Here is a 21,131-nt window from a genome sequence, read left to right on the forward strand (position 1 = left end):
GAACATGTGAGTGGCAGATACTTTAAAGAGTATTGTTAACTTCTCTTTATAGATCTCCGTACACAGTTCTGGAGAAGAATAGCATCACAGAGAGGTATACTGTATGCATGTCTGATATGTCTTTGTTGAAGAAGCATGTTGCAAAGGTCTTCATAGACTAGGCCAGATTTCATAAGTCACTTTGCAAGATAACACTTCAAATTTAGTGCAAGAGAACAAAAGAAAAGCATAAAAAGGCAAAATGCTAATATTGCAATAGTTATTTTAGAATTTTTCAATGTTGTTGATTATCGTTGAAGAAAATACTGTTGCATGTCTTGATAAATCTGGCCTTTCTTATTAGAGTGATGTAGTAGCGAAACCTAATCTTGAAGATATACGAATTGTATTGGTGTTTATCTACTTAGTTTGTGTTGAATTTTATAAAGCTTATTGTGCATGTTGGCATGATGGAGTTACATTCTCAACTAAAAAAAATTAGGTGCTTTTTACAAACAAGTGCATTTTTTTTCTTCACAATATAAATTCAGTTTAGATAAGGCTGATTAACAATTCAAATTTTGCTGTTATAATTGGCACACAAATTAAACCGCTCTTGTATTAAGTTTGTGACAAAACATGCTAGTACTTGTTTTAAACCTTACTCTTCACACATAAGGGGCAATGAAAAAGTTGCAGCCTGACTCTTTAAGAGAAGCGTCATTAAAGCCAAACCAGTTTTGTCTTTCAACTTGGCTTTTGTGAACACTTGTACACTTCTTACAGTATTCACAAAGTTTTTCTGTGGAATGCAGAAGTACATTGCTCAAAAAAATTAAGTGAACACTTAATCATCACAGTCTAACACCAAGTCAATTAAGCTTCAATGATATCAATCTGTCCATTTAGGGAGCATAAGTGATTCTGAATCAACTTCACCTACTTTGGTGCAAATTAGTGTCACCAGGATCACTGGAGAAGCAACAGCAAGACAACCCCCAAAAAAGGAATGGTTTTGCAGGTGGTGTGCCACAGACAATTGCTCTCTCCTTATCATTCCTAACTGATTCTTCTCTATTGTTGCATTTTGCTGGTGTCCCTGTCACAACTGGTAGCATACGGTGGTACCTGCAGCCAATTCAAGTTGCACAGGTAGTCCTGCTCCTCCAGGATTGCGCATCCATATGTACCATTGCAAGAAGGTCTGCTGCATTTTCCAGCACAGTCTCAAGAGCATGGAGGAGATACTAGGAGACGGGCCTTTACACGAGGAGAGCAGGACAGGGCTGTAGAAGGACATCAACCCAGCACCAAGACCAGTATCTGCTTATTTGCACAAGGAGGAACAGGAGCAGCACAGCCAGAGCCCTACAGAATGACCTCCAGCTAGCTACTGGTGTTCATGTTTCTGACCAAACTCTCAAAAACTGACTCCATGAGGGCCTGACGTCTTCTATTTGGACCTGTGTGCAGAACACATCACCATGCAGCTCAATTGGCAGCTCTGCCATTGGCAACTCATCTGTGAGAAAAATGGGATCAGGGTCACACTGAGCACATGTGACAGACATGCAAGAATCTGGAGATTATGCAGCCAACAACATCATGCAAGGTGACCGGTTTGGTGGTGGGTTAGTGATGATCTGGGGAGGCACATCCTTGGTGGATTGCACAGATCTCCACGTGCCAGGATGAAGTCCTCTGAGCCATTGTCAAACCCAGTGTTGATGCAGTGGGCTCTGGGTTCCCCTTGGTGCATGACAATACCAGCCTCTTGTGGACAGAGTGTGTAGGCCATGGGTGTCGAACTCCAGTCCTGGTGGGCCGCAGTGGCTACAGGTTTTCATTCTGACCATCTTCTTCATTGGTGACCAGTTTTTGCTGCTAATTAACATCTTTTGCCTTAGTTATAATTAACTTGTCCCAGACTCCTTAGTTGTTTCTTTTTCTTTAATTAGCAGTGTGACAGATCCAAATCCAGTCCAAATTATTATTTTATTCGGACAATACAGTGCACAAAGCACCCTCCTCTCCACAATACTCATATAAATCAATATATGATTACATCTTGCCTGAAGAAGGGGCCTGAGTTGCCTCGAAAGCTTGCATATTGTCATCTTTTTAGTTAGCCAATAAAAGGTGTCATTTTGCTTGGCTTTTCTCTACATATAAATCAATACAATTCTCAATAACAATCAATCCTCCACACTCTCAGACGCGTTGCCAGCCTTCCACCCAGCTCAGCCCTCATCTGGTATCTTTCCCAGTCTTTTATAGTCCCTGACCCGGAAGTGTTTCCAATCCCTCAGTCCACGTGACTTCCTATCACTTCTGGGTCAGATCAAAAGTCCTCTTCTTCATCCGGGAAGTACGTCATTTCACTTGTCGCTGTGACTAAGACGTACTTTCGGGTTATAGGGCACGTAAGAGTCTTTAGGCCTCCCTGCAGCGTCCTCTAGGGGCCCCTGTGGTATCCAGCAGGTCTGTTGATGAAAACTCCATTGTCCATAATTCCCTGCTGGCATTCGGGGCACCTACATGCTGCAGGGAGAGCTCCACCTGGGGGTATTGGCCGGGATGACTGGCCGGCCATAGTCCACAACAGCCAAACAATAATGAGACACAAAACAAGCCGCCACATGACCACTTCACCTGCGCCCATCACGCAATATGTGAAAATAAAGAAAGGTGAAGATCTCGGTAAGGTTGGTCTCTCAGCTCACTAAAACATCTTGATCTTAGAAAAAACAGAAAATCAACAGTTTTGTAAATGTCTGCTGTGGCAGAATGAGAGCAGCAACAAGCTGTGGGATTAAATAACTAGTTTAATTAACACAGAGAATTGGCTTCAAATTAAGAAACTGGTTGGAGTGAAGTTGGTTGGAGTTTGAAATCCCAGTTTAGCTGGTTATCTGTTGGCTCGTTTCACATCTCATTTCTGTTTGGCTGCCATTTAATGAAGAAATGAATCAATTCAGAGAACTGAATCCTTAAAAACAGGGCTATTAAAATGAAGGGAAAAGGAGTTAATTAGCAATGGAAACTGGTCATTGATTAGGAAAAGGGTCAGAATGAAAACCTGCAGCCACTGCGGCCCTCCAGCCCTGGAGTTCGACACCCCTGGTGTAGGCAGTTTCTCGATGATAAAGACATTGATGCCATGGTATATATTTATATTGTGATATATTTTGATTGTGTGCATGTATTTTTTCTTTGCAAGCTATATTTAAGGCTAAATGCTATTTAGTATATTGGACACAATGAAGACTAACTTGCCTTGAAAAGGTTTTTAACAGCTTATCAATTTTAAAATTCATTATGTAACACTGCTTGTTAATTGTAATCACTACATGATGTAAATATAAGTTTACATTAATCTCTTCTCCTGAATTGCTTACATAAAAGTATAGTATATGTATGTATTTCAACATTTGGAAAGATTATTTTGTCATTGTGTAAAACAATTCGTTTTTTCTCCCAGTGCTCCAAACACCACATTATATTTTGTGACTGAGTTTGTGATTAACAACCAATACTCTTTTGAATATACAATGCCTAATTAACCCCACTCTCACTTGCAAAGACAGGAATATTGAAAGAAGCATATATCACACACATTTTCATAGAAAGGTAATCAGTATTATTTAAAGACTTCAGTAACTTTTTTTAAAACTCCTCCTTTAGTGTCAAAAGCTACAAGACTCACAACAGTAGATTCAGAGAATTTCTACTCACACACTGTTAGATTAATGAACAGACAGTCATAATAAGAAATACTGTGTTTGTGTGTGTGTACGTATATCAAGGTAATTTCTGTTATGTTTCTTTGGTTTTGACAACAATAGAAATAGTTGTTTTAGGATGGATTTTTTTTTTTTTATTGGATGCAATGTCCACAAATGTATTGTTGGAGTTCAGTTGTTGTCTTTACCTGTACATGTCTCTTTGCTTTCCCTAGGGAAAAGCACATTTTTAGTTACTAACAACTATGTAGCCAAATGTTTTACTATCTGCAGCAATTTGCTAATACAGTAACTGCTTCTTATCTTCATGGGAATTGAATAGGTTCACTTTCTCCTTGTTATTGATGCATTCATTGAAGCACAACAGTAAAGATGTTCAGTTTCTAGTGAGACTGGACATCTTGGCTATCATTTTAACAGGAAAATGTTAGCTTTCCTTGATCTTTGTGTAGCTTCCGCAATACCATTTCATTTACAGGTTCACATGTGCATGTATTTTTTGTTTATCTCTTGTACACATATTTTTATTAGAATAAAATCACTTCTGTAAGTTATATAGCCCCTTGTCTCATGATTTCTAGATGTCAAGCAGTGTGGTGGGTTGAGTCCAATGTGTTCTGCTGCTGCTGTCTGTTTGCAAACACTGCCTGCTTAAGCCCCTGGCAACCTACTTGCTTGAATGACTGTTTTTATCACTAGATCAAGTTTGCCTCCAAAATAGCAACCATGCTGAGAATTATTTTTCTTTTCAGCAGTGTAGCTATTAGGATTCAAATTATTTGATATTATCAATAATATCTGCTGTTATTTGTTGACAGATATTTCCATTTTCAACTATTTATATACATTTTAAAACGAGGTAGTGATCTTTTCAACCCTGCTCCTGCCTGGTTTTAAAAGTTATTGCCCTACTCCTGACTGCCCCTACACAAAAAGACAACCCCAGTTTCACTCAGTTGCAGTTGCAGATCAAGATTAGGAAGGAAAGAATTCTGAACTAATAAGATAAAATGCCTGGTATCACAGCACTTTGATTTTAAGTTCAGCTCTCACTTTTTCAGAGGAGCCCCGCCTGTTTATTATTAAAAATACCCCATGATAGTTGTTTTAAATTATAACTGAATTATTTATAATCCTCTTCATCATACTGCCAGTCGCAAACTGTGGGTGTTCTTGCCTCCAATGCCATTAGTACAAATCCCCACGCACATTTGGGTTTATTGTAAATGCCAGTTTAGTTTGTCCTTTAACCCAATGAAAAGTTACTGTCAAATGCAAGATTTACTTTTATGCGTTTTAATGATTTTAACACTGGCATTTTAGGGGCATGTTCAATGTTCTTAAAACAGTATTAAATTTAATTCTCTAGGGAAGCACGCAATTTCACAGTAAATGCACAGCTTCCAATGAAATTTACAAGCCATAATTTCCAGTTAAGTAAATTAATTGTTCTAATTGTCACTTGTATGCTTTGGTCATATAAGTGCTTATTGATTAATTCTTATCTACTACTTTCGATATTTCATTTATTCATTCTTCATCTAAACTATTTCCAATTTGTTTTGTTTTTTATTGCAACTTTTTTGACTTCTTGTAAAGCACTTTGAGCTACTTTCTTAGCAATATTCTATAATCCTATCTATCTATATATAAAAGAAAATCCTGGAATGGAAAGCAAATGCAAGGCTACGATACGTGATAATCTCGAAAGACATTTAAAAGACTCGCAAGACTTGCCACGGTGCGTCTCGCAGGGACCGTAAACATGAGACTTGGTGCCAAGAGATTGTCCCAGAGCTGTAGCAAAAAGGACAGCGGCTGTACAGGCTTTAAAAAGATCGAAGGGCAGTGCGACAACAGCTCCCCCCGCCCCACCCCTTCAGAATGCGAGCAGCGTTATGCATCCTGCAAGAAAGTATTCAGCCACGCACGCGGCCAGAAATAAAAGACAGGTATTGCTTTTACAACATCACGCGAGAACAGGCAGTGAGCCATCATTTAAAACAAGTCAACAGACCTCTAAGCTAGCAGTTGTTGGATTGCTTTTGGCAGGCAAGCATCATGTGCTCTGAGCTCTTAAAACAACGACATGCAACAGGCAGAAGAGGCAGCTAGCAAGCAGCAAAAAGACAGCAAATGATCCAAAGGCATATCCTTAGCGTATGTTCAGCCGCAACACCCTTCACAACACGAGCAGTATTATACGTCTGGGAAGAAAGAGATGTAACCACGCGCTAGGGAGGAAATAAACCAGTATTATTTTTACAAAAGTTTGTAAAGTAAAAGTGAAAATAATGCATATGTAACAATTCACAAGAAAATAACAATCTCTTTAAATTGTAGATTGCCTGCCTAAGGTAAAGTCATCCCTGATGAATAGGGACGTGGGAATGAGGGGTCCTTTCATCGGATTAGCGCCATTTCAGATGTGGAATGGCAAAATGGGGGAGGCAGCTTGATGAATGAGGTCTCCAGGACTTAAAACAAATCCAAATCATATTATGTGATATCATCTAATGTGAAATTCTACTCCATACTTCTAGAATTTTTATTTTTATACTGTATTGAGGATTTATTCTGTTCTATGTATTGTACTGTATTGTATTGACCCCCTTCTTTTGGACACCCACTGCACGCCCAACCTACCTGGAAAGGGGCCTCTCTTTGAACTGCCTTTCCCTAGGTTTCTTCAGTTTTTTCCCTACAAGGGTTTTTTTTTTTTTTTGGGAGTTTTGTCTGGTTTTCTTAGAGGGTCAAGGCTGGGGGGCTGTCAAGAGGCAGGGCCTGTTAAAGCCCATTGCGGCACTTCTTGTGTGATTTTGGGGTATACAAAAAATAAATTGTATTGTATATCTGGTAAACCAAACGCAGGGGTTGGCGAGCAAATTCCCCCTAGTAGAAATAAAAGTTGTTCTTGAATAATTAGTTGTCAAAATATTTGTTGTGTCCGTAGGTAATACTAAAAATAATAACTGGATTTTTTTTTTGTTTGCTGGTAAGAAATAGTAATTTACTTTCCTGGATTAAATCTTGCAAACTTATTATCTCAGACCTGGGGCCTCATGTATAAACGGTGCATACGCACAGAAATGTTGCGTACGAACGTTTCCACGCTCAAATCGCGATGTATAAAACCTAAACTTGGCATAAAGCCACGCACATTTCCACGGTACCTCATACCATGGCGTACACAATTTCTCCGCTCGGTTTTGCAGACTGGCGGCACCCAGCATCAAAGCAGTGCTACTGTTCCTGTGTGATCACCCTTCCTTTCTTAGATCCACATTCCTGACGCGGCTTTATAAATACACTGAAACTAACTGCATATTGTTTATTCGTGTAATGCATCCGATTGTAATTAACCTGCAGCAATATAATGGTCCAGGGAATAGCCATAGTGTTCCAAATACCATAACTGCTTTAGCGTTGTAACTCTCACTGAATCTTCTTCTTCTTCTTCTTACAGCTGCTCCCGTTAAGGGTTGCCACAGCAGATCATCTTTTTCCATATTACTCTCACTGCACCACTCAGAGTATTTATGTCACTGTATCTGAGTGGGGAATCACAGCAGCAGCTGATCGGAAAGAGAATTATCGGTACACAGCATGAAGCAGACGCTGCCTGAGCCACGGCAAAACATTTCAGAGACTTCCCTTTACGAACTTCGCGGTTTAGAAAAAGTTTCACAACAAGAACTATAAACGCACTCGATCAGTCCATCAAGTGCTCCTTGTAGAACTGTTTGTACTTATAAGTACAATCACCTCACTGTAAATTTGCACTACAGTTATAATATTGCACAACCTGCGCCACTTTATAAAGCGCGTATTTACATATGATGACGATATCATTTTTAAGATGAAATGCAGCAAAATATGTTGATTATATTATACAGGTAAAACTTTTTAACTTCATTTAAATAATCTGTATTGTTAATAATTAAACATGTACAGTGGTGTGAAAAACTATTTGCCCCCTTCCTGATTTCTTATTCTTTTGCATGTTTGTCACACAAAATGTTTCTGATCATCAAACACATTTAACCATTAGTCAAATATAACACAAGTAAACACAAAATGCAGTTTGTAAATAGATAGATAGATACTTTATTAATGGAGGTTTTTATTATTTAGGGAGAAAAAAAAATCCAAACCTACATGGCCCTGTGTGAAAAAGTAATTGCCCCCTGAACCTAATAACTGGTTGGGCCACCCTTAGCAGCAATAACTGCAATCAAGCGTTTGCGATAACTTGCAATGAGTCTTTTACAGCGCTCTGGAGGAATTTTGGCCCACTCATCTTTGCAAAATTGTTGTAATTCAGCTTTATTTGAGGGTTTTCTAGCATGAACCGCCTTTTTAAGGTCATGCCATAGCATCTCAATTGGATTCAGGTCAGGACTTTGACTAGGCTACTCCAAAGTCTTCATTTTGTTTTTCTTCAGCCATTCAGAGGTGGATTTGCTGGTGTGTTTTGGGTCATTGTCCTGTTGCAGCACCCAAGATCGCTTCAGCTTGAGTTGACGAACAGATGGCCGGACATTCTCCTTCAGGATTTTTTGGTAGACAGTAGAATTCATGGTTCCATCTATCACAGCAAGCCTTCCAGGTCCTGAAGCAGCAAAACAACCCCAGACCATCAGACTACCACCACCATATTTTACTGTTGGTATGATGTTCTTTTTCTGAAATGCTGTGTTCCTTTTACGCCAGATGTAACGGGACATTTGCCTTCCAAAAAGTTCAACTTTTGTCTCATCAGTCCACAAGGTATTTTCCCAAAAGTCTTGGCAATCATTGAGATGTTTCTTAGCAAAATTGAGACGAGCCCTAATGTTCTTTTTGCTTAACAGTGGTTTGCGTCTTGGAAATCTGCCATGCAGGCCGTTTTTGCCCAGTTTCTTTCTTATGGTGGAGTCGTGAACACTGACCTTAATTGAGGCAAGTGAGGCCTGCAGTTCTTTAGACGTTGTCCTGGGGTCTTTTGTGACCTCTCGGATGAGTCGTCTCTGCGCTCTTGGGGTAATTTTGGTCGGCCGGCCACTCCTGGGAAGGTTCACAACTGTTCCATGTTTTTGCCATTTGTGGATAATGGCTCTCACTGTGGTTCGCTGGAGTCCCAAAGCTTTAGAAATGGCTTTATAACCTTTACCAGACTGATAGATCTCAATTACTTCTGTTCTCATTTGTTCCTGAATTTCTTTGGATCTTGGCATGATGTCTAGCTTTTGAGGTGCTTTTGGTCTACTTCTCTGTGTCAGGCAGCTCCTATTTAAGTGATTTCTTGATTGAAACAGGTGTGGCAGTAATCAGGCCTGGGGGTGGCTACGGAAATTGAACTCAGGTGTGATACACCACAGTTAGGTTATTTTTTAACAAGGGGGCAATTACTTTTTCACACAGGGCCATGTAGGTTTGGATTTTTTTTCTCCCTAAATAATAAAAACCGTCATTTAAAAACTGCATTTTGTGTTTACTTGTGTTATATTTGACTAATGGTTAAATGTGTTTGATGATCAGAAACATTTTGTGTGACAAACATGCAAAAGAATAAGAAATCAGGAAGGGGGCAAATAGTTTTTCACACCACTGTAAGGACACAGTGCCACAGCGCTAGCTAGTTCAGGGATTGTTCCTGCATTGCGTTGTATTCTTGCTGGTGCTGACGTGACACTGGAAGGATAGACGGATATAATAATTAAACATGTACTACGAAGATATTTCAATGTTCCTTAAAAGTTTTGAAGAATCGGTGTTTTAAGCTTACAAATGGCTTCACGTCTATTACATAGCTGATTGTGTGGCGATTGGGTTTTTGGAGAAAGAAAAGTAAGGACAGGAATTGGAGGTTAGTACGTTTGAAAGAGACAGTACTTCTGTAATAAATTATTTCATCGAAGGTCGCGCATGACGCAGCAAGCCACTTGCATGAGACATGAACAAGCACTGCACCACCGTGTTCCCATGTTTAATAACATGCTTTCATTCCTATCATCATGAAAAAGATATCACGTGTACATCTCAGTATTTTAATTATTCAGAGAGCTGTAATATCACGAATGTAATGGATTATGTGTCCTGTCGGAGAAAGAGAAAGCCCGTTTAAGAAGCAGGTAGTGATTCTCACACACAGAGCACATAGAAGATCAAATACAGAACAAAGCATTTAACGTGCCACTTTAGTTACAATGGGATTTGAGAAACTAGTAAATTAAACAATTTTAAGATGAAGTTTATGATGTTCTACTTTAATGGCAAATAAACTACGTGATTAAAGTGGAAATTTCGAGAATAAAGTTGACATTTCGTGCTTTTTTCCCCACTTTGTGCCTATTTTTTTTGTCTGTACCCTAATAAGCTTTCATATGACCCTCAGACGGTGGGCTACGACTCGCCTTTTCACGGCGACTTTGATATGCGATTTCTTTTTTATTTCGGGCACTGTGCGACTTTGTGAACTTGAGCCTTCGAGTTTCTCCGACACTCTGTCACTCGATCAATTTCCTTTTGTTGATTATAGCACTGTTTAAACCAACAAATAGTACGTTTTTCCTTTGCCTCCACTTGGTATTCGCTGAAATTCTTATTTCCCCCTGTGTTTTTCCCATTGTCTTTTCACAGAAGGCTATTTATATTGATTTGCATATTCAAAGAGGCGTAATTCTGGGAGGAGTTGGGGCGAGGCAGAAGGCACGTGCACATGCGTTACTTTTCACGCTGATCGGGATTTATGTAGCGGAAGAACGTGGAAATTTGCGTACGTACAGATTCCTGCATCTGGATTTTTCTGTGTGTACGCACATTCTTGCTTTTGTGCTTACGCCATGTTATAGTGTGAGTTCTACGCACGGAGTTATACATGAGGCCCCTGCTCACCTTATTTTGAAGCTCAAACCAGTATACCCCAAGAAACCAAATCACAACATGGGATGATATTAATTTGATACTATTGATCTTTACACAAATTGATATTTACATTGTATCCCAGAGAATTCTATGGGAGTAATCTAGGATGAAACCCTTTAGCTAATTTTAAGAGAACAAGTTTTCTTGCGTATTTCACATTTTGGGAGGGTGATTACCAACCACTGGATATTGAAGCTGATTGCTGAGATTTTTTTTTGATTAATAATATGCAAGATTACCAAGTGATACTTTTTATAGGAGAAGGGTGTTTCTTCTATTGGAGTTTAATTGTTTGACTACAAAAGAAGCAGAGCAGTTTATCTTTAAGTTGCATTATCCTTATTATGAACACTGAGGAAAGGCCAATAATATAGCACAATAGGTATATTAACAAGCTATGGAGGTTAACAACATAATGGAAAGTTGTGGAGAACAGAGAAATAACACATTTACAGAATGCTAATTTCCTTGTTTCTTCCATTTGAAAGAAAATGAGACTCAAACCAAGGGTTCCATTGATAAATTCAATACCATAGCTCAATATTGTGCATCGAGGAGATGCTACTAACTCACTGCAGAAGTTAAAGAACATGTTAGAAGTTGTTCCTCCCTGCATCTTAATTTAGCCTGGGTAATGAATATTTTTAAAATGATTATCCTTACAAAATTCCTATATCTTGTATATCAACAAGTCTTTTTACCTCATTTATCTGGAGTTCAAAACAACCACACATTAATGAGATGGCACTACAGGGATCTTAAACTAAAGTGTCATAGCACTATCTAACTTTTTCATTTCTGGCCTTCAAATATTCTTACACTGAAACATTGGAAAGGGACTGAAATTCATGAAGGTACACCTGTTTGGTTAGCCATAAGAAGGAAAACTTTTATCTCGGCTTTTTTTTTTTTTTTTTTTTTTTTTTAAGCTATACTGTGTTTTACTAGGTATAAGGAAATGTATCGGCTTTTTTAACCTGTACTGTATATTACTGGGTATAATGAATGTGGAGTTTTTTTTTATATTCATAAAGTACTTGCATCCTTATGCTGCAAATTTTATTTTCTAGAAACACAGCTATTCTATAAACAAGTCAAAAACGTTGTCATATAGCAACATACACAACCTTCTTCACCTTTTTTTATTTATCTGTTTCTGAGGGAGGTACTGGCTAGACAACACTTGAGTATACCAACAACATATGAGTATACCAATTTTCTCCTTAAAGTTTGGCTGAATTTCCATTAATTTTTTCTCAAAATACATTCTAATTCATTTTGCACCATGCATGTCATAATTCAGATAAAATTGTGCATTGATCATATATTGCAAATGATCTGCTTTTAGTGCTTTATCAACAAAATGTGGAGTAGTACCAGATAGTGATGTCGCAATACCAATGAAATTTTATGATAATGTTTTATTTCGATAACATGGTAGAAACAATATTATGCATTTTTCTGTAATACGATAAAAAATATAAGTACTTTAAAGTAAAGACAACTTTAAAATAGTGGTATATTCATCCAGTAGTTACACAGCTATCATTTATGTAAATTAGTATTGGCATTAGTAGATACCCAAATAAATACAGGGTTTGAACTTTAATGTGTAAAAGAAATTAGGCTCTCCCCAGTGTAACAACAAATAGGAAGGTTTCTAATCTTAAGGGCATTTCATCTTTGGTTTTATAAAGAGTGATACCATAATAAACTCTTATCTTAAAATGTGCACATTTTAAATTTATTCTTGGTCATTTTCTGTCCAGTAACTGAAAAAATGATATTCTATCTGTTCTGTTGAATTAGTGAACTCCAAGATAATCCAGGATATATCCATTTAAAGAAACTCATAACCATACACTTTTAAACTGTTTTGTCTGAGAATTATTCTGTTAAGTTTATTGCATTTGCTATTGTGAGATATATCTGCATCATTATCTGATAAAAATGATTACGAAAAGTAATTTAACAGATTAGTCTAATTTTAAAAAGTCACAAATTCCTGGTGCCGCCTTTTTCCAAATCTTAACTTTTTTTTTCTCTTTTTCTTCCCCATTTGTCTCAACCTCAAAACTTCCAGTATTAAATCATTCTTCTCAGTTTTAAATTAATCTTTTTTTTTTTTTTTCTCTCCCCAGAACCCCTGTATAATGGCCTCTTTTGAGCTGTTTTAAAGGTTTCTTACATGAGTGACTTTGTTGCTTATACCAGTGTACAAATCCAGAATTACAAAGTTATTTGGGCTGTCATTACCTGTAGTTTTATAAATGTATAACTATGAGACAACAATATTTAAGTGCCATTCACATATTTGATGTTTGCCTTTAATTGTGGGTTATATTAATGAGTATTACTTTGCCTTCAAAAACCAAAGGAAGTACACAAATTTAGTGTTTGCACATTCGTATTTAGCAATTAAGTATGATGTTTTGCTTGTCCTGCTATCTGCATATTTCGACAATTATGCATTTTTGTTAACCTGTCGAATTAAGGGGATGTGCATTTTCCTTCAAAGCATTGAAACACTAAGTTTTTTTTTTTGTATTAACAAATAGAGCAGCACATGTCATAACCATAGTACTTTAGCCAAATAACAATTTTTTTTAAACTTTGCCTTGATGTTTACTTGTTACTTCTGTTAGCGCGGTCAGTCCTTCCACATATAGTAGATTTGTTTTGAGGTCAGCACTCTACAAAGCCTGCACGGTATACACGTTAGAAAGTGGACAGTTGCTTTGACTGATGGACATCTGTAGAAGTGCTCATTACCAGTCAGAGAATGAATGTGATGTCTCCATTTGTTTATCAGCTCTGTGCAAGACACTTTTGAAACACGATTAATCTTTTTTTTTTTCTTTTTTCTCCACCTCCTCTTACAAATGCATTAAATATTTTAAACCTCATCTGATTGGTCATATTATTTCACTCTCAAAGCACATCTTGTATTTGCTGTATTTTTTGATTGAATTGGAATTATATTCATGCTGTCAGCATAGACTTTCTCATATTTAATCACTTGACTTCCACTTTCTATTCCTAAAGGAAGAAAATATTCTTCAATATTCCAAGCATCATTATCTCTTACAAGCTAAATCATTTACAATTCCTTTCTAATAAAAGACCATCTTCTTAATTTCTGTATGTGAAATCTGTTCTTCTTTTGGCTGCTTCCGTTAGGGGTTGCCACAGCAGATCATCTTTTTTCATATCTTCCTGTGCTCTGTATCTTGCTCTGTTACACCCATCACCTGCATGTCCTCTCTCACCACATCCATAAATCTTCTCTTAGGCCTTCCTCTTTACCTTTTGCCAGGCAGCTCTATCTTTAACATCCTTTTCCCAATATACCCAGCATCTCTCCTCTGCACATGTCCAAGCAATCTCGCCTCTTAGACTTTGTCTCCCACCCTTCCAATCTGACCTAACCCTCTAATGTACTCATTTCTAATCCTATCCATCCTCGTCACACCCATTGCAAATCGTAGCATCTTTAACTCTGCGATCTCCAGCTCTGTCTCCTGCTTTCTGGACAGTGCCAACATCTTCAACCCATATAACATAGCTGGTCTCACTACTGTCCTGTAGACCTTCCCTTGTATTCTTGCTGATACCTGTCTGTCACAAATTACTCCTGACACTCTTCTCCACCCATTCCACCCTGCCTGCACTTTCTCCCACAATCCCCATTACTCTGTACTGTTAATCCCAAGTATTTAAACTCATCCACCTTCGCCAACTCTACTCCTTGCATCCTCACCATTCCACTTCCTCCCTCTCATTCATAGACATGTATTCTGTCTTATTCCTACTGATCTTCGTTCCTCTCCTCTCTAGAGCATATCGCCACCTCTCCAGGGTCTCCTCAACCTGCTCCCTACTTTTGCTACAGATCACAATGTCCTCAGCAAACATCTTAGCCCACAGGGACTCCTGTCTAATTTCATCTGTCAACCTGTCCATCAACACTGAAAATAAGAAAAGGCTCAGAGCCGATCCCTAATGTAATCCCACCTCCACCTTGAATGCATCCGTTACTGCTACCGCAGTCCTCACCACTATCACACTTCCCTCGTACATATCCTGTCCAGCTCTTGCATACTTCTCTGCCACTTCTGAGTTCCTCATATAAACACGTTACATCCATCCATTATCCAACCCGCTACATCCCAACTACAGGATCACGGGGGTCTGCTGGATCCAATCCCAGCCAACCCAGGGCGCAAAGCAGGAAACAAACCCCGGGCAGGGCACACACACACACACCAAGCACACACTAGGGACAATTTAGAATCGCCAATGAACCTGACCTGCATGTCTTTAGACTGTGGGAGGAAACCCACGCACACACGGGGAGAACATGCAGTCTCCATGCAGGGAGGACCCGGGAAGCGAACCCGGGTCTCCTAACTGCAAGGCAGCAAGTCAATACTACTGTCTAATTGGTAATGCAGATATGTAAGGCCAGAATATAATCACACCGTTTTAACACATAGTATGCACATTGACCACAGTGCTTCTCTAAACTCTGTTTCATGTTGGTATGCCATATAGTGGTGCAGCAGTCAAAATGAAAATGTATTGTAGCAGACAGAAGTACTTCTCAAACACGTGGAGTAGCTGCTGTGGTCTACTGTGTGTGCCCTCATTTCAATGTATAAGTTAATCATTAAGTTTTAGTTGCCTTGTGCTACTCCGCTCCTAAGTGGATAATAGCAATTTTAGCTTTTTATTTTCTCTCAGCATCAAGTATTTTATTTAGATTCTTTTGCCTTCTCCTTGAAACCCTGGCAGTTTAACTCTTTGAGGGCGGATGTCAACTTTTGTTGAAAAATTCAGGAGTAGAAGATGGTAATCTGCTTTAAACTGCGACAAAACTCGATTATGTTTTAGTTTGACTCTCGTTACTAGTAGGAAAGATGGTTTGATTAATTTGACCTTGGTTACTGGCACATAAAAGAAGCAAAGAGCAAACAACCTCTAAAATGGCATCACCATCTGGCGAGAGACCAATGTGAACGCGCAAAGCAACATACTCTGTGAACAACATTTTGCATATTTTGTCGTTGAAGCAGAATCTGACTTGCTGGATTCCGATTTTGGTGCAAGTGATCTGTTGGAGATCAAAAACAAAAGTGAGGTACCGGCATCAGCTGATCTGTCCCCAGCTGATTGTGGTGCTGAACGCACTCACGTAGCTGATGTGTCTGGGAGGACCACCACTTACGATGACAAGAGGGACAAAGCAAGATTACGTTGCACTGTGGCTGTCACCACCACGTCAAGACAGACAGGCAGCCAGCCTGCCGCCCCCGCACAGCCAGCAGAAACCGCGAACAGGTAGCGACAGCCACCACAGAACAAAGCAACAAGACGTTTGATGTTGATTCATGTATGAAACCATTGTTTGGTGTGCAGAGTTGTTTGGGGAAAAAAATATTCAACCCTCAAGGAGTTAGTGTATGAAATGTAGAAATAGGTGGTGGGTGTTGTAGGAAGAAGCCCCATGAACATAGACCTTGCAGCAGCAGATTTCACCACCATTTACTACAAACATCTTAACGGGTTATCCCCATACATATTTTCTCATTTGAAAATTGCTTCTGGCCCTGCAAGACTAGTTCTACAGGAAATGTGTCTTTCCTTCTGGTAGTTGTCAGTAGACACAAGTTATGGACAAAATAAAAGAAGTGCCTATTTAAATTTTATAATACACTAGCAAAATACCCGCGCTTCGCAGCGGAGAAGTAGTGTGTTAAAGAGGTTATGTAAACATATATATACATAAACATATATACTTATCTACATATACACATATCTACATATATACATATACATACACACAAACACATAGAGATATCTATCTATCTATCTATCTATCTATCTATCTATCTATCTCTATACAAGGAGGCTCCACCCCCTGCTCGCTTCACTCGCCTACCCCCGGTGTTTTGAACCCGTGCCCGCTGGGCAGCCACATGTGAGGATGATGCACGTTTAATACGGAGCGTTCGCCCGTGTACCTGTTTATGACGTTTTACTTTGCTTTCTACTCTGTCTTTTATTTCTGATCTCGCTTTATTCTGCTTTTGTTTTAATGACACGTGGTCCGTGGTGAATATATTTTGCCTTTTTCGAGTAATAATGTTCATTTGTTTGCGATACTGTGATGTTTATCGTACTGTTAATAATGCATCACTGTAATGTGATTCACTTAGGGGGGGTAAACGTGGCGCTTGCGCACTATGTCTTTTGCGTCCACGGGCATGTCCCTGCTTCCATATCCGGTTTACCATTCTCGTTTAGTAATATGTGTATATATATATATATATATATATATATATATATACACAGATACAGTAATCCCTCCTCCATCGCCGGGGTTGCGTTCCAGAGCCACCCGCGAAATAAGAAAATCCGCGAAGTAGAAACCATATGTTTATATGGTTATTTTTATATTGTCATGCTTGGGTCACAGATTTGCGCAGAAACACAGGAGGTTGTAGAGAGACAGGAACGTTATTCAAACACTGCAAACAAACATTTGTCTCTTTTTCAAAAGTTTAAACTGTGCTCCATGACAAGACAGAGATGACAGTTCTGTCTCACAATTAAAAGAATGCAAACATATCTTCCTCTTCAAAGAAGTGCGTGTCAGGAGCACAGAATGTCACATAGATAGAGAAAACAATCTCTAGCAAACAAATCAATAGGGCTGTTTGGCTTTTAAGTATGCGAAGCACCGCGGCACAAAGCTGTTGAAGGCGGCAGCTCACACCCCCTCCGTCAGGAGCAGAGAAAGAGAGATAGAGAGAGACAGAGTTTGTTTTTCAGTCAAAAATCAATACGTGCCCTTCGAGCTTTTAAGTATGCGAAGCACCGTGCAGCATGTCGTTTCAGGAAGCAGCTGCACAAAAGATAGCAACGTGAAGATAATCTTTCAGCATTTTTAGACGAGCGTCCGTATCGTCTAGGTGTGCGAACAACCCCCCTGCTCAATCCCCCTACGTCAGGATCAGAGAAAGTCAGCGCAAGAGAGAGAGAGAAGAGTAAGCAATCTAGCTTCTCAGCCATCTGCCAATAGCGTCCCTTGTATGAAATCAACTGGGCAAACCAACTGAGGAAGCATGTACCAGAAATTAAAAGATCCATTGTCCGCAGAAATCCGCGAACCAGCAAAAAATCCGCGATATATATTTAAATATGCTTACATATAAAATCCGCGATGGAGTGAAGCCGCGAAAGGCGAAGCGCGATATAGCGAGGGATCACTGTGTGTGTGTGTGTGTGTGTGTGTGTGTGTATATAATATATATATATGTATAATATACATCCCCGTGCTTCGCAGCGGTAAAGTACTGCTTTTAAATTTTTATTAAGAAGAAAACCTTTTTAAATTGAGTGAAAATATACCAATAACAATTTGTTAAGGATCTTTTTTTGTGAAGCTGACTTCACACAGCCTCTCCGCTGTTTTTACGATTGTTCTGTTTGTATACCACGTTGTCAGTTCAGCACTCCGGTTGGAATATGACCAAGCCGTGCAAGCTTACTGTTAAGAATGCAACGTATAGTTGTACAGGAGAAAAGCAATCTTGCCTCAAATCAATGGCAACCTTTTGTAGGTCTATGAACTTAATTTAAACTTTAGGTTTACACGGTGCTCTGTTTCCATAGTACCTGCACTCATGAATATATCTGTATGCGTCAGTTGCTGAAATCCCCGCGCTTCGCACCGGCGAAGTACTGCTTTTAAATTTTTATTAAGAAGAAAAGAAAACCTTTTTAAATTGAAGGAAAATATACCAATAACAATTTGTTAAGGATCTGTTTTTTTGTGAAGCTGACTTCACACAGCCTCTCCGCTGTTTTATAAACGAATGCCATATAAGGTCTTCCTTTTTCATTGCTTCGCCAACGGAAGCAGCCTTTTTATTTAATCCTGTGTTTACGATTGCTCTGTTTGTATACCACGTTGTCAGTTCAGCACTCCGGTTGGAATATGACCAAGCTGTGCAAGCTTACTGTTAAGAATGCAACGTATGGTTGTACAGGAGAAAAGCAATCTTGCCTCAAATCAATGGCAACCTTTTGTAGGTCTATGAACTTAATTTAAACTTTAGGTTTACACGGTGCTTTGTTTCCATAGTACCTGCACTCATGAATATGTCTGTATGCGTCAGTCGCTCAAATCCCCGCAGTTCGCACCGGCGAAGTTCTGCTTTTAAATTTTTATTAAGAAGAAAAGAAAACCTTTTAAAATTGAGGGAAAATATACCAATAACAGTTTAAGGATCTGTTTTTTTGTGAAGCTGCCTTCACTCGAGTGATCACTTCGAGCTTTAAGCCTGAGAAATCACCCCGTAAATGCACACGTTTAATTGCACATCTATTAATATGTATGCTTACACAGTATTAAAAGACACTCAACAGTTACACAGTATTTAAAGACACTCAACAATTAACGTCATTTACCTTCGTTCCCGCGTTTGACTCGTGCTGTAAATCTCTTCCTTGTTTTCAGTTCACGTGATTACGTAGGAGGCATAATACGTGATGACGCGATACGTGACTCCGCCTCCTCCATTAGAGTATATGGACAAAAAACAGGTTCCAATTATGACCATTACGCATAGAATTTCGAAATGAAACCTGCCTAACTTTTGTAAGTAAGCTGTAAGGAATGAGCCTGCCAAATTTCAGCCTTCTACCTACACGGGAAGTTGGAGAATTAGTGATGAGTGAGTCAGTGAGGGCTTTGCCTTTTATTAGTATAGATTTAATCACTAACTCAACAAAATAGCCTGTCTGGAACTTTATTAGAGGGGTTCTGTACCTGTTGTCTGTAAGAAATTCAATTATTTGATATCTTGGTGATGCAAAAGCAGTTTTATGTACTGCTTTAGAATTTCCCTTGAGTGCTCTGATTAAGATCTGTGGACAAGAATGACTTTATGGTTTACATTACTGTATATAATACTTTCCAAACCATTCATTAATTACTCTGCAGGCGTGTTTGTGGTCATCCTGGAACAGTTTCATTCACTTGAAACATAGATGTTTCATCATGAGTAGAGAATGAACCCATAGAAGAGCTTTATATTTATCAGCATTTATTTTCCCTCTAAGGGAATGTATTGTTCTAAACCCTTACAGGAACAACCACTAGACCAGCCACCAAGATATTTTCATTGAGGTAACTAGATCTCTGCAATGTAGGCCTCTTTACCTTGCTCTCAACAAGTGAACATATAAAAGGGGACGCAGCTGACCAGCACATTTTTTTACACTTCTAGAGTACTCTTTGTGTTCTTTACCTTCATTACTGAATTAAAAATGTAATGCTTCACAGCTCAACAATAGTATCCACCTTTTAGAATTGTTTCACCACAATGATTTTTGTATGTTTTTCTTTGCCCTTCTTCAGATTGACATTTACAGCATCTGTTGGAGTAAATACTTAGAAAACAATATGATAACATTGATTGTACAGTATGTCTGTGTGATAGAGTGGCAGTGGCGGTAACATTTAAAGTTTTATAATGCAGGTGTCCCTTGGATTCAGCTGATGTTCATTACCGTATTTTATGTGTAACACAGAACATGAACTGAACATGTCCATTAATGGAAATATCTGCAAAAATGCACAAAGTTTATTATTTTATTAACAGAAAAATGTCTTGAACATAAGTAATAACTTTAAATCATTAAACACAAATAGTTAAACTAAAAAGTATATACAGTATGTCGACCTAATGCTTAAACATACTTAAACATACCAGCTTTTGATAATGATGCAGTATCTGACATTAGTTGGAAAAGGAATAATGTCATGTAATTTTTCTAAATCGCAATGGAATAAAAATCATCACTAACTGATGACTAATCCCTCAGAAGACACGTGCTGTCTTTGCTGGGGGATTGCTAAGAGTGTCACCTCTCCCTCACAACATCTGCTCTCTCTTAGATGACACGACAGGGACACATGCATAGGATTCTGGGAATTACAAGCTGTGGCTTCTACCACACAGCTAAACAACCAGCTGCTGAGCGATACATGTGCCATTGCTTATTCTGCAAGTCTGCATTCTGCCAAAAAGAAAACCATGATCAAAAATGGTGACAAAGTCTGTATTGTGCTGTAGTATTCCTCACAGTTGGTGATGGCTGATACGTGTTCAAATTGTGTCAAAATTAGTCTGTGGCATTTTAAATTTAAAATGGAAGTCGCTAGATAAAAAATAATTGAAATTCCATTGAAAATAAAATTTTGGGGTTTTACCTGCTCGTTCATATCTTCAGAGTCACTATAACCCAAAACCTGCCCATACATGTATAATTAATTTCTGCAGCATATGAGTAATCTCCCTAGTCTCCACAGAAAGAATGAGAAACCTTGGTTGTGTTACTTAAGACATTTTCAGTACTTGGGGTTGAGTGATTTCTGTGTGAGATGAATCCTTATATTTTTTATTATTTTTAAAGAGCTGTCAATCAATAACT

The 21,131-nt window shown here is 38.7% G+C and overlaps 1 protein-coding gene across 1 annotated transcript in view; it reads left to right on the plus strand.

Moving 5' to 3' along the window:
* Positions 1-21,131, plus strand: part of LOC114645523 (putative PIP5K1A and PSMD4-like protein) — a 148,305-nt gene that overhangs the window by 42,085 nt on the left and 85,089 nt on the right. The gene's annotated exons all lie outside the window — the stretch shown is intronic.

This window comes from Erpetoichthys calabaricus, chromosome 2 (genome assembly GCF_900747795.2).
Source record: "Erpetoichthys calabaricus chromosome 2, fErpCal1.3, whole genome shotgun sequence".
NCBI classification, from domain to species: Eukaryota; Metazoa; Chordata; class Cladistia; order Polypteriformes; family Polypteridae; genus Erpetoichthys; species Erpetoichthys calabaricus.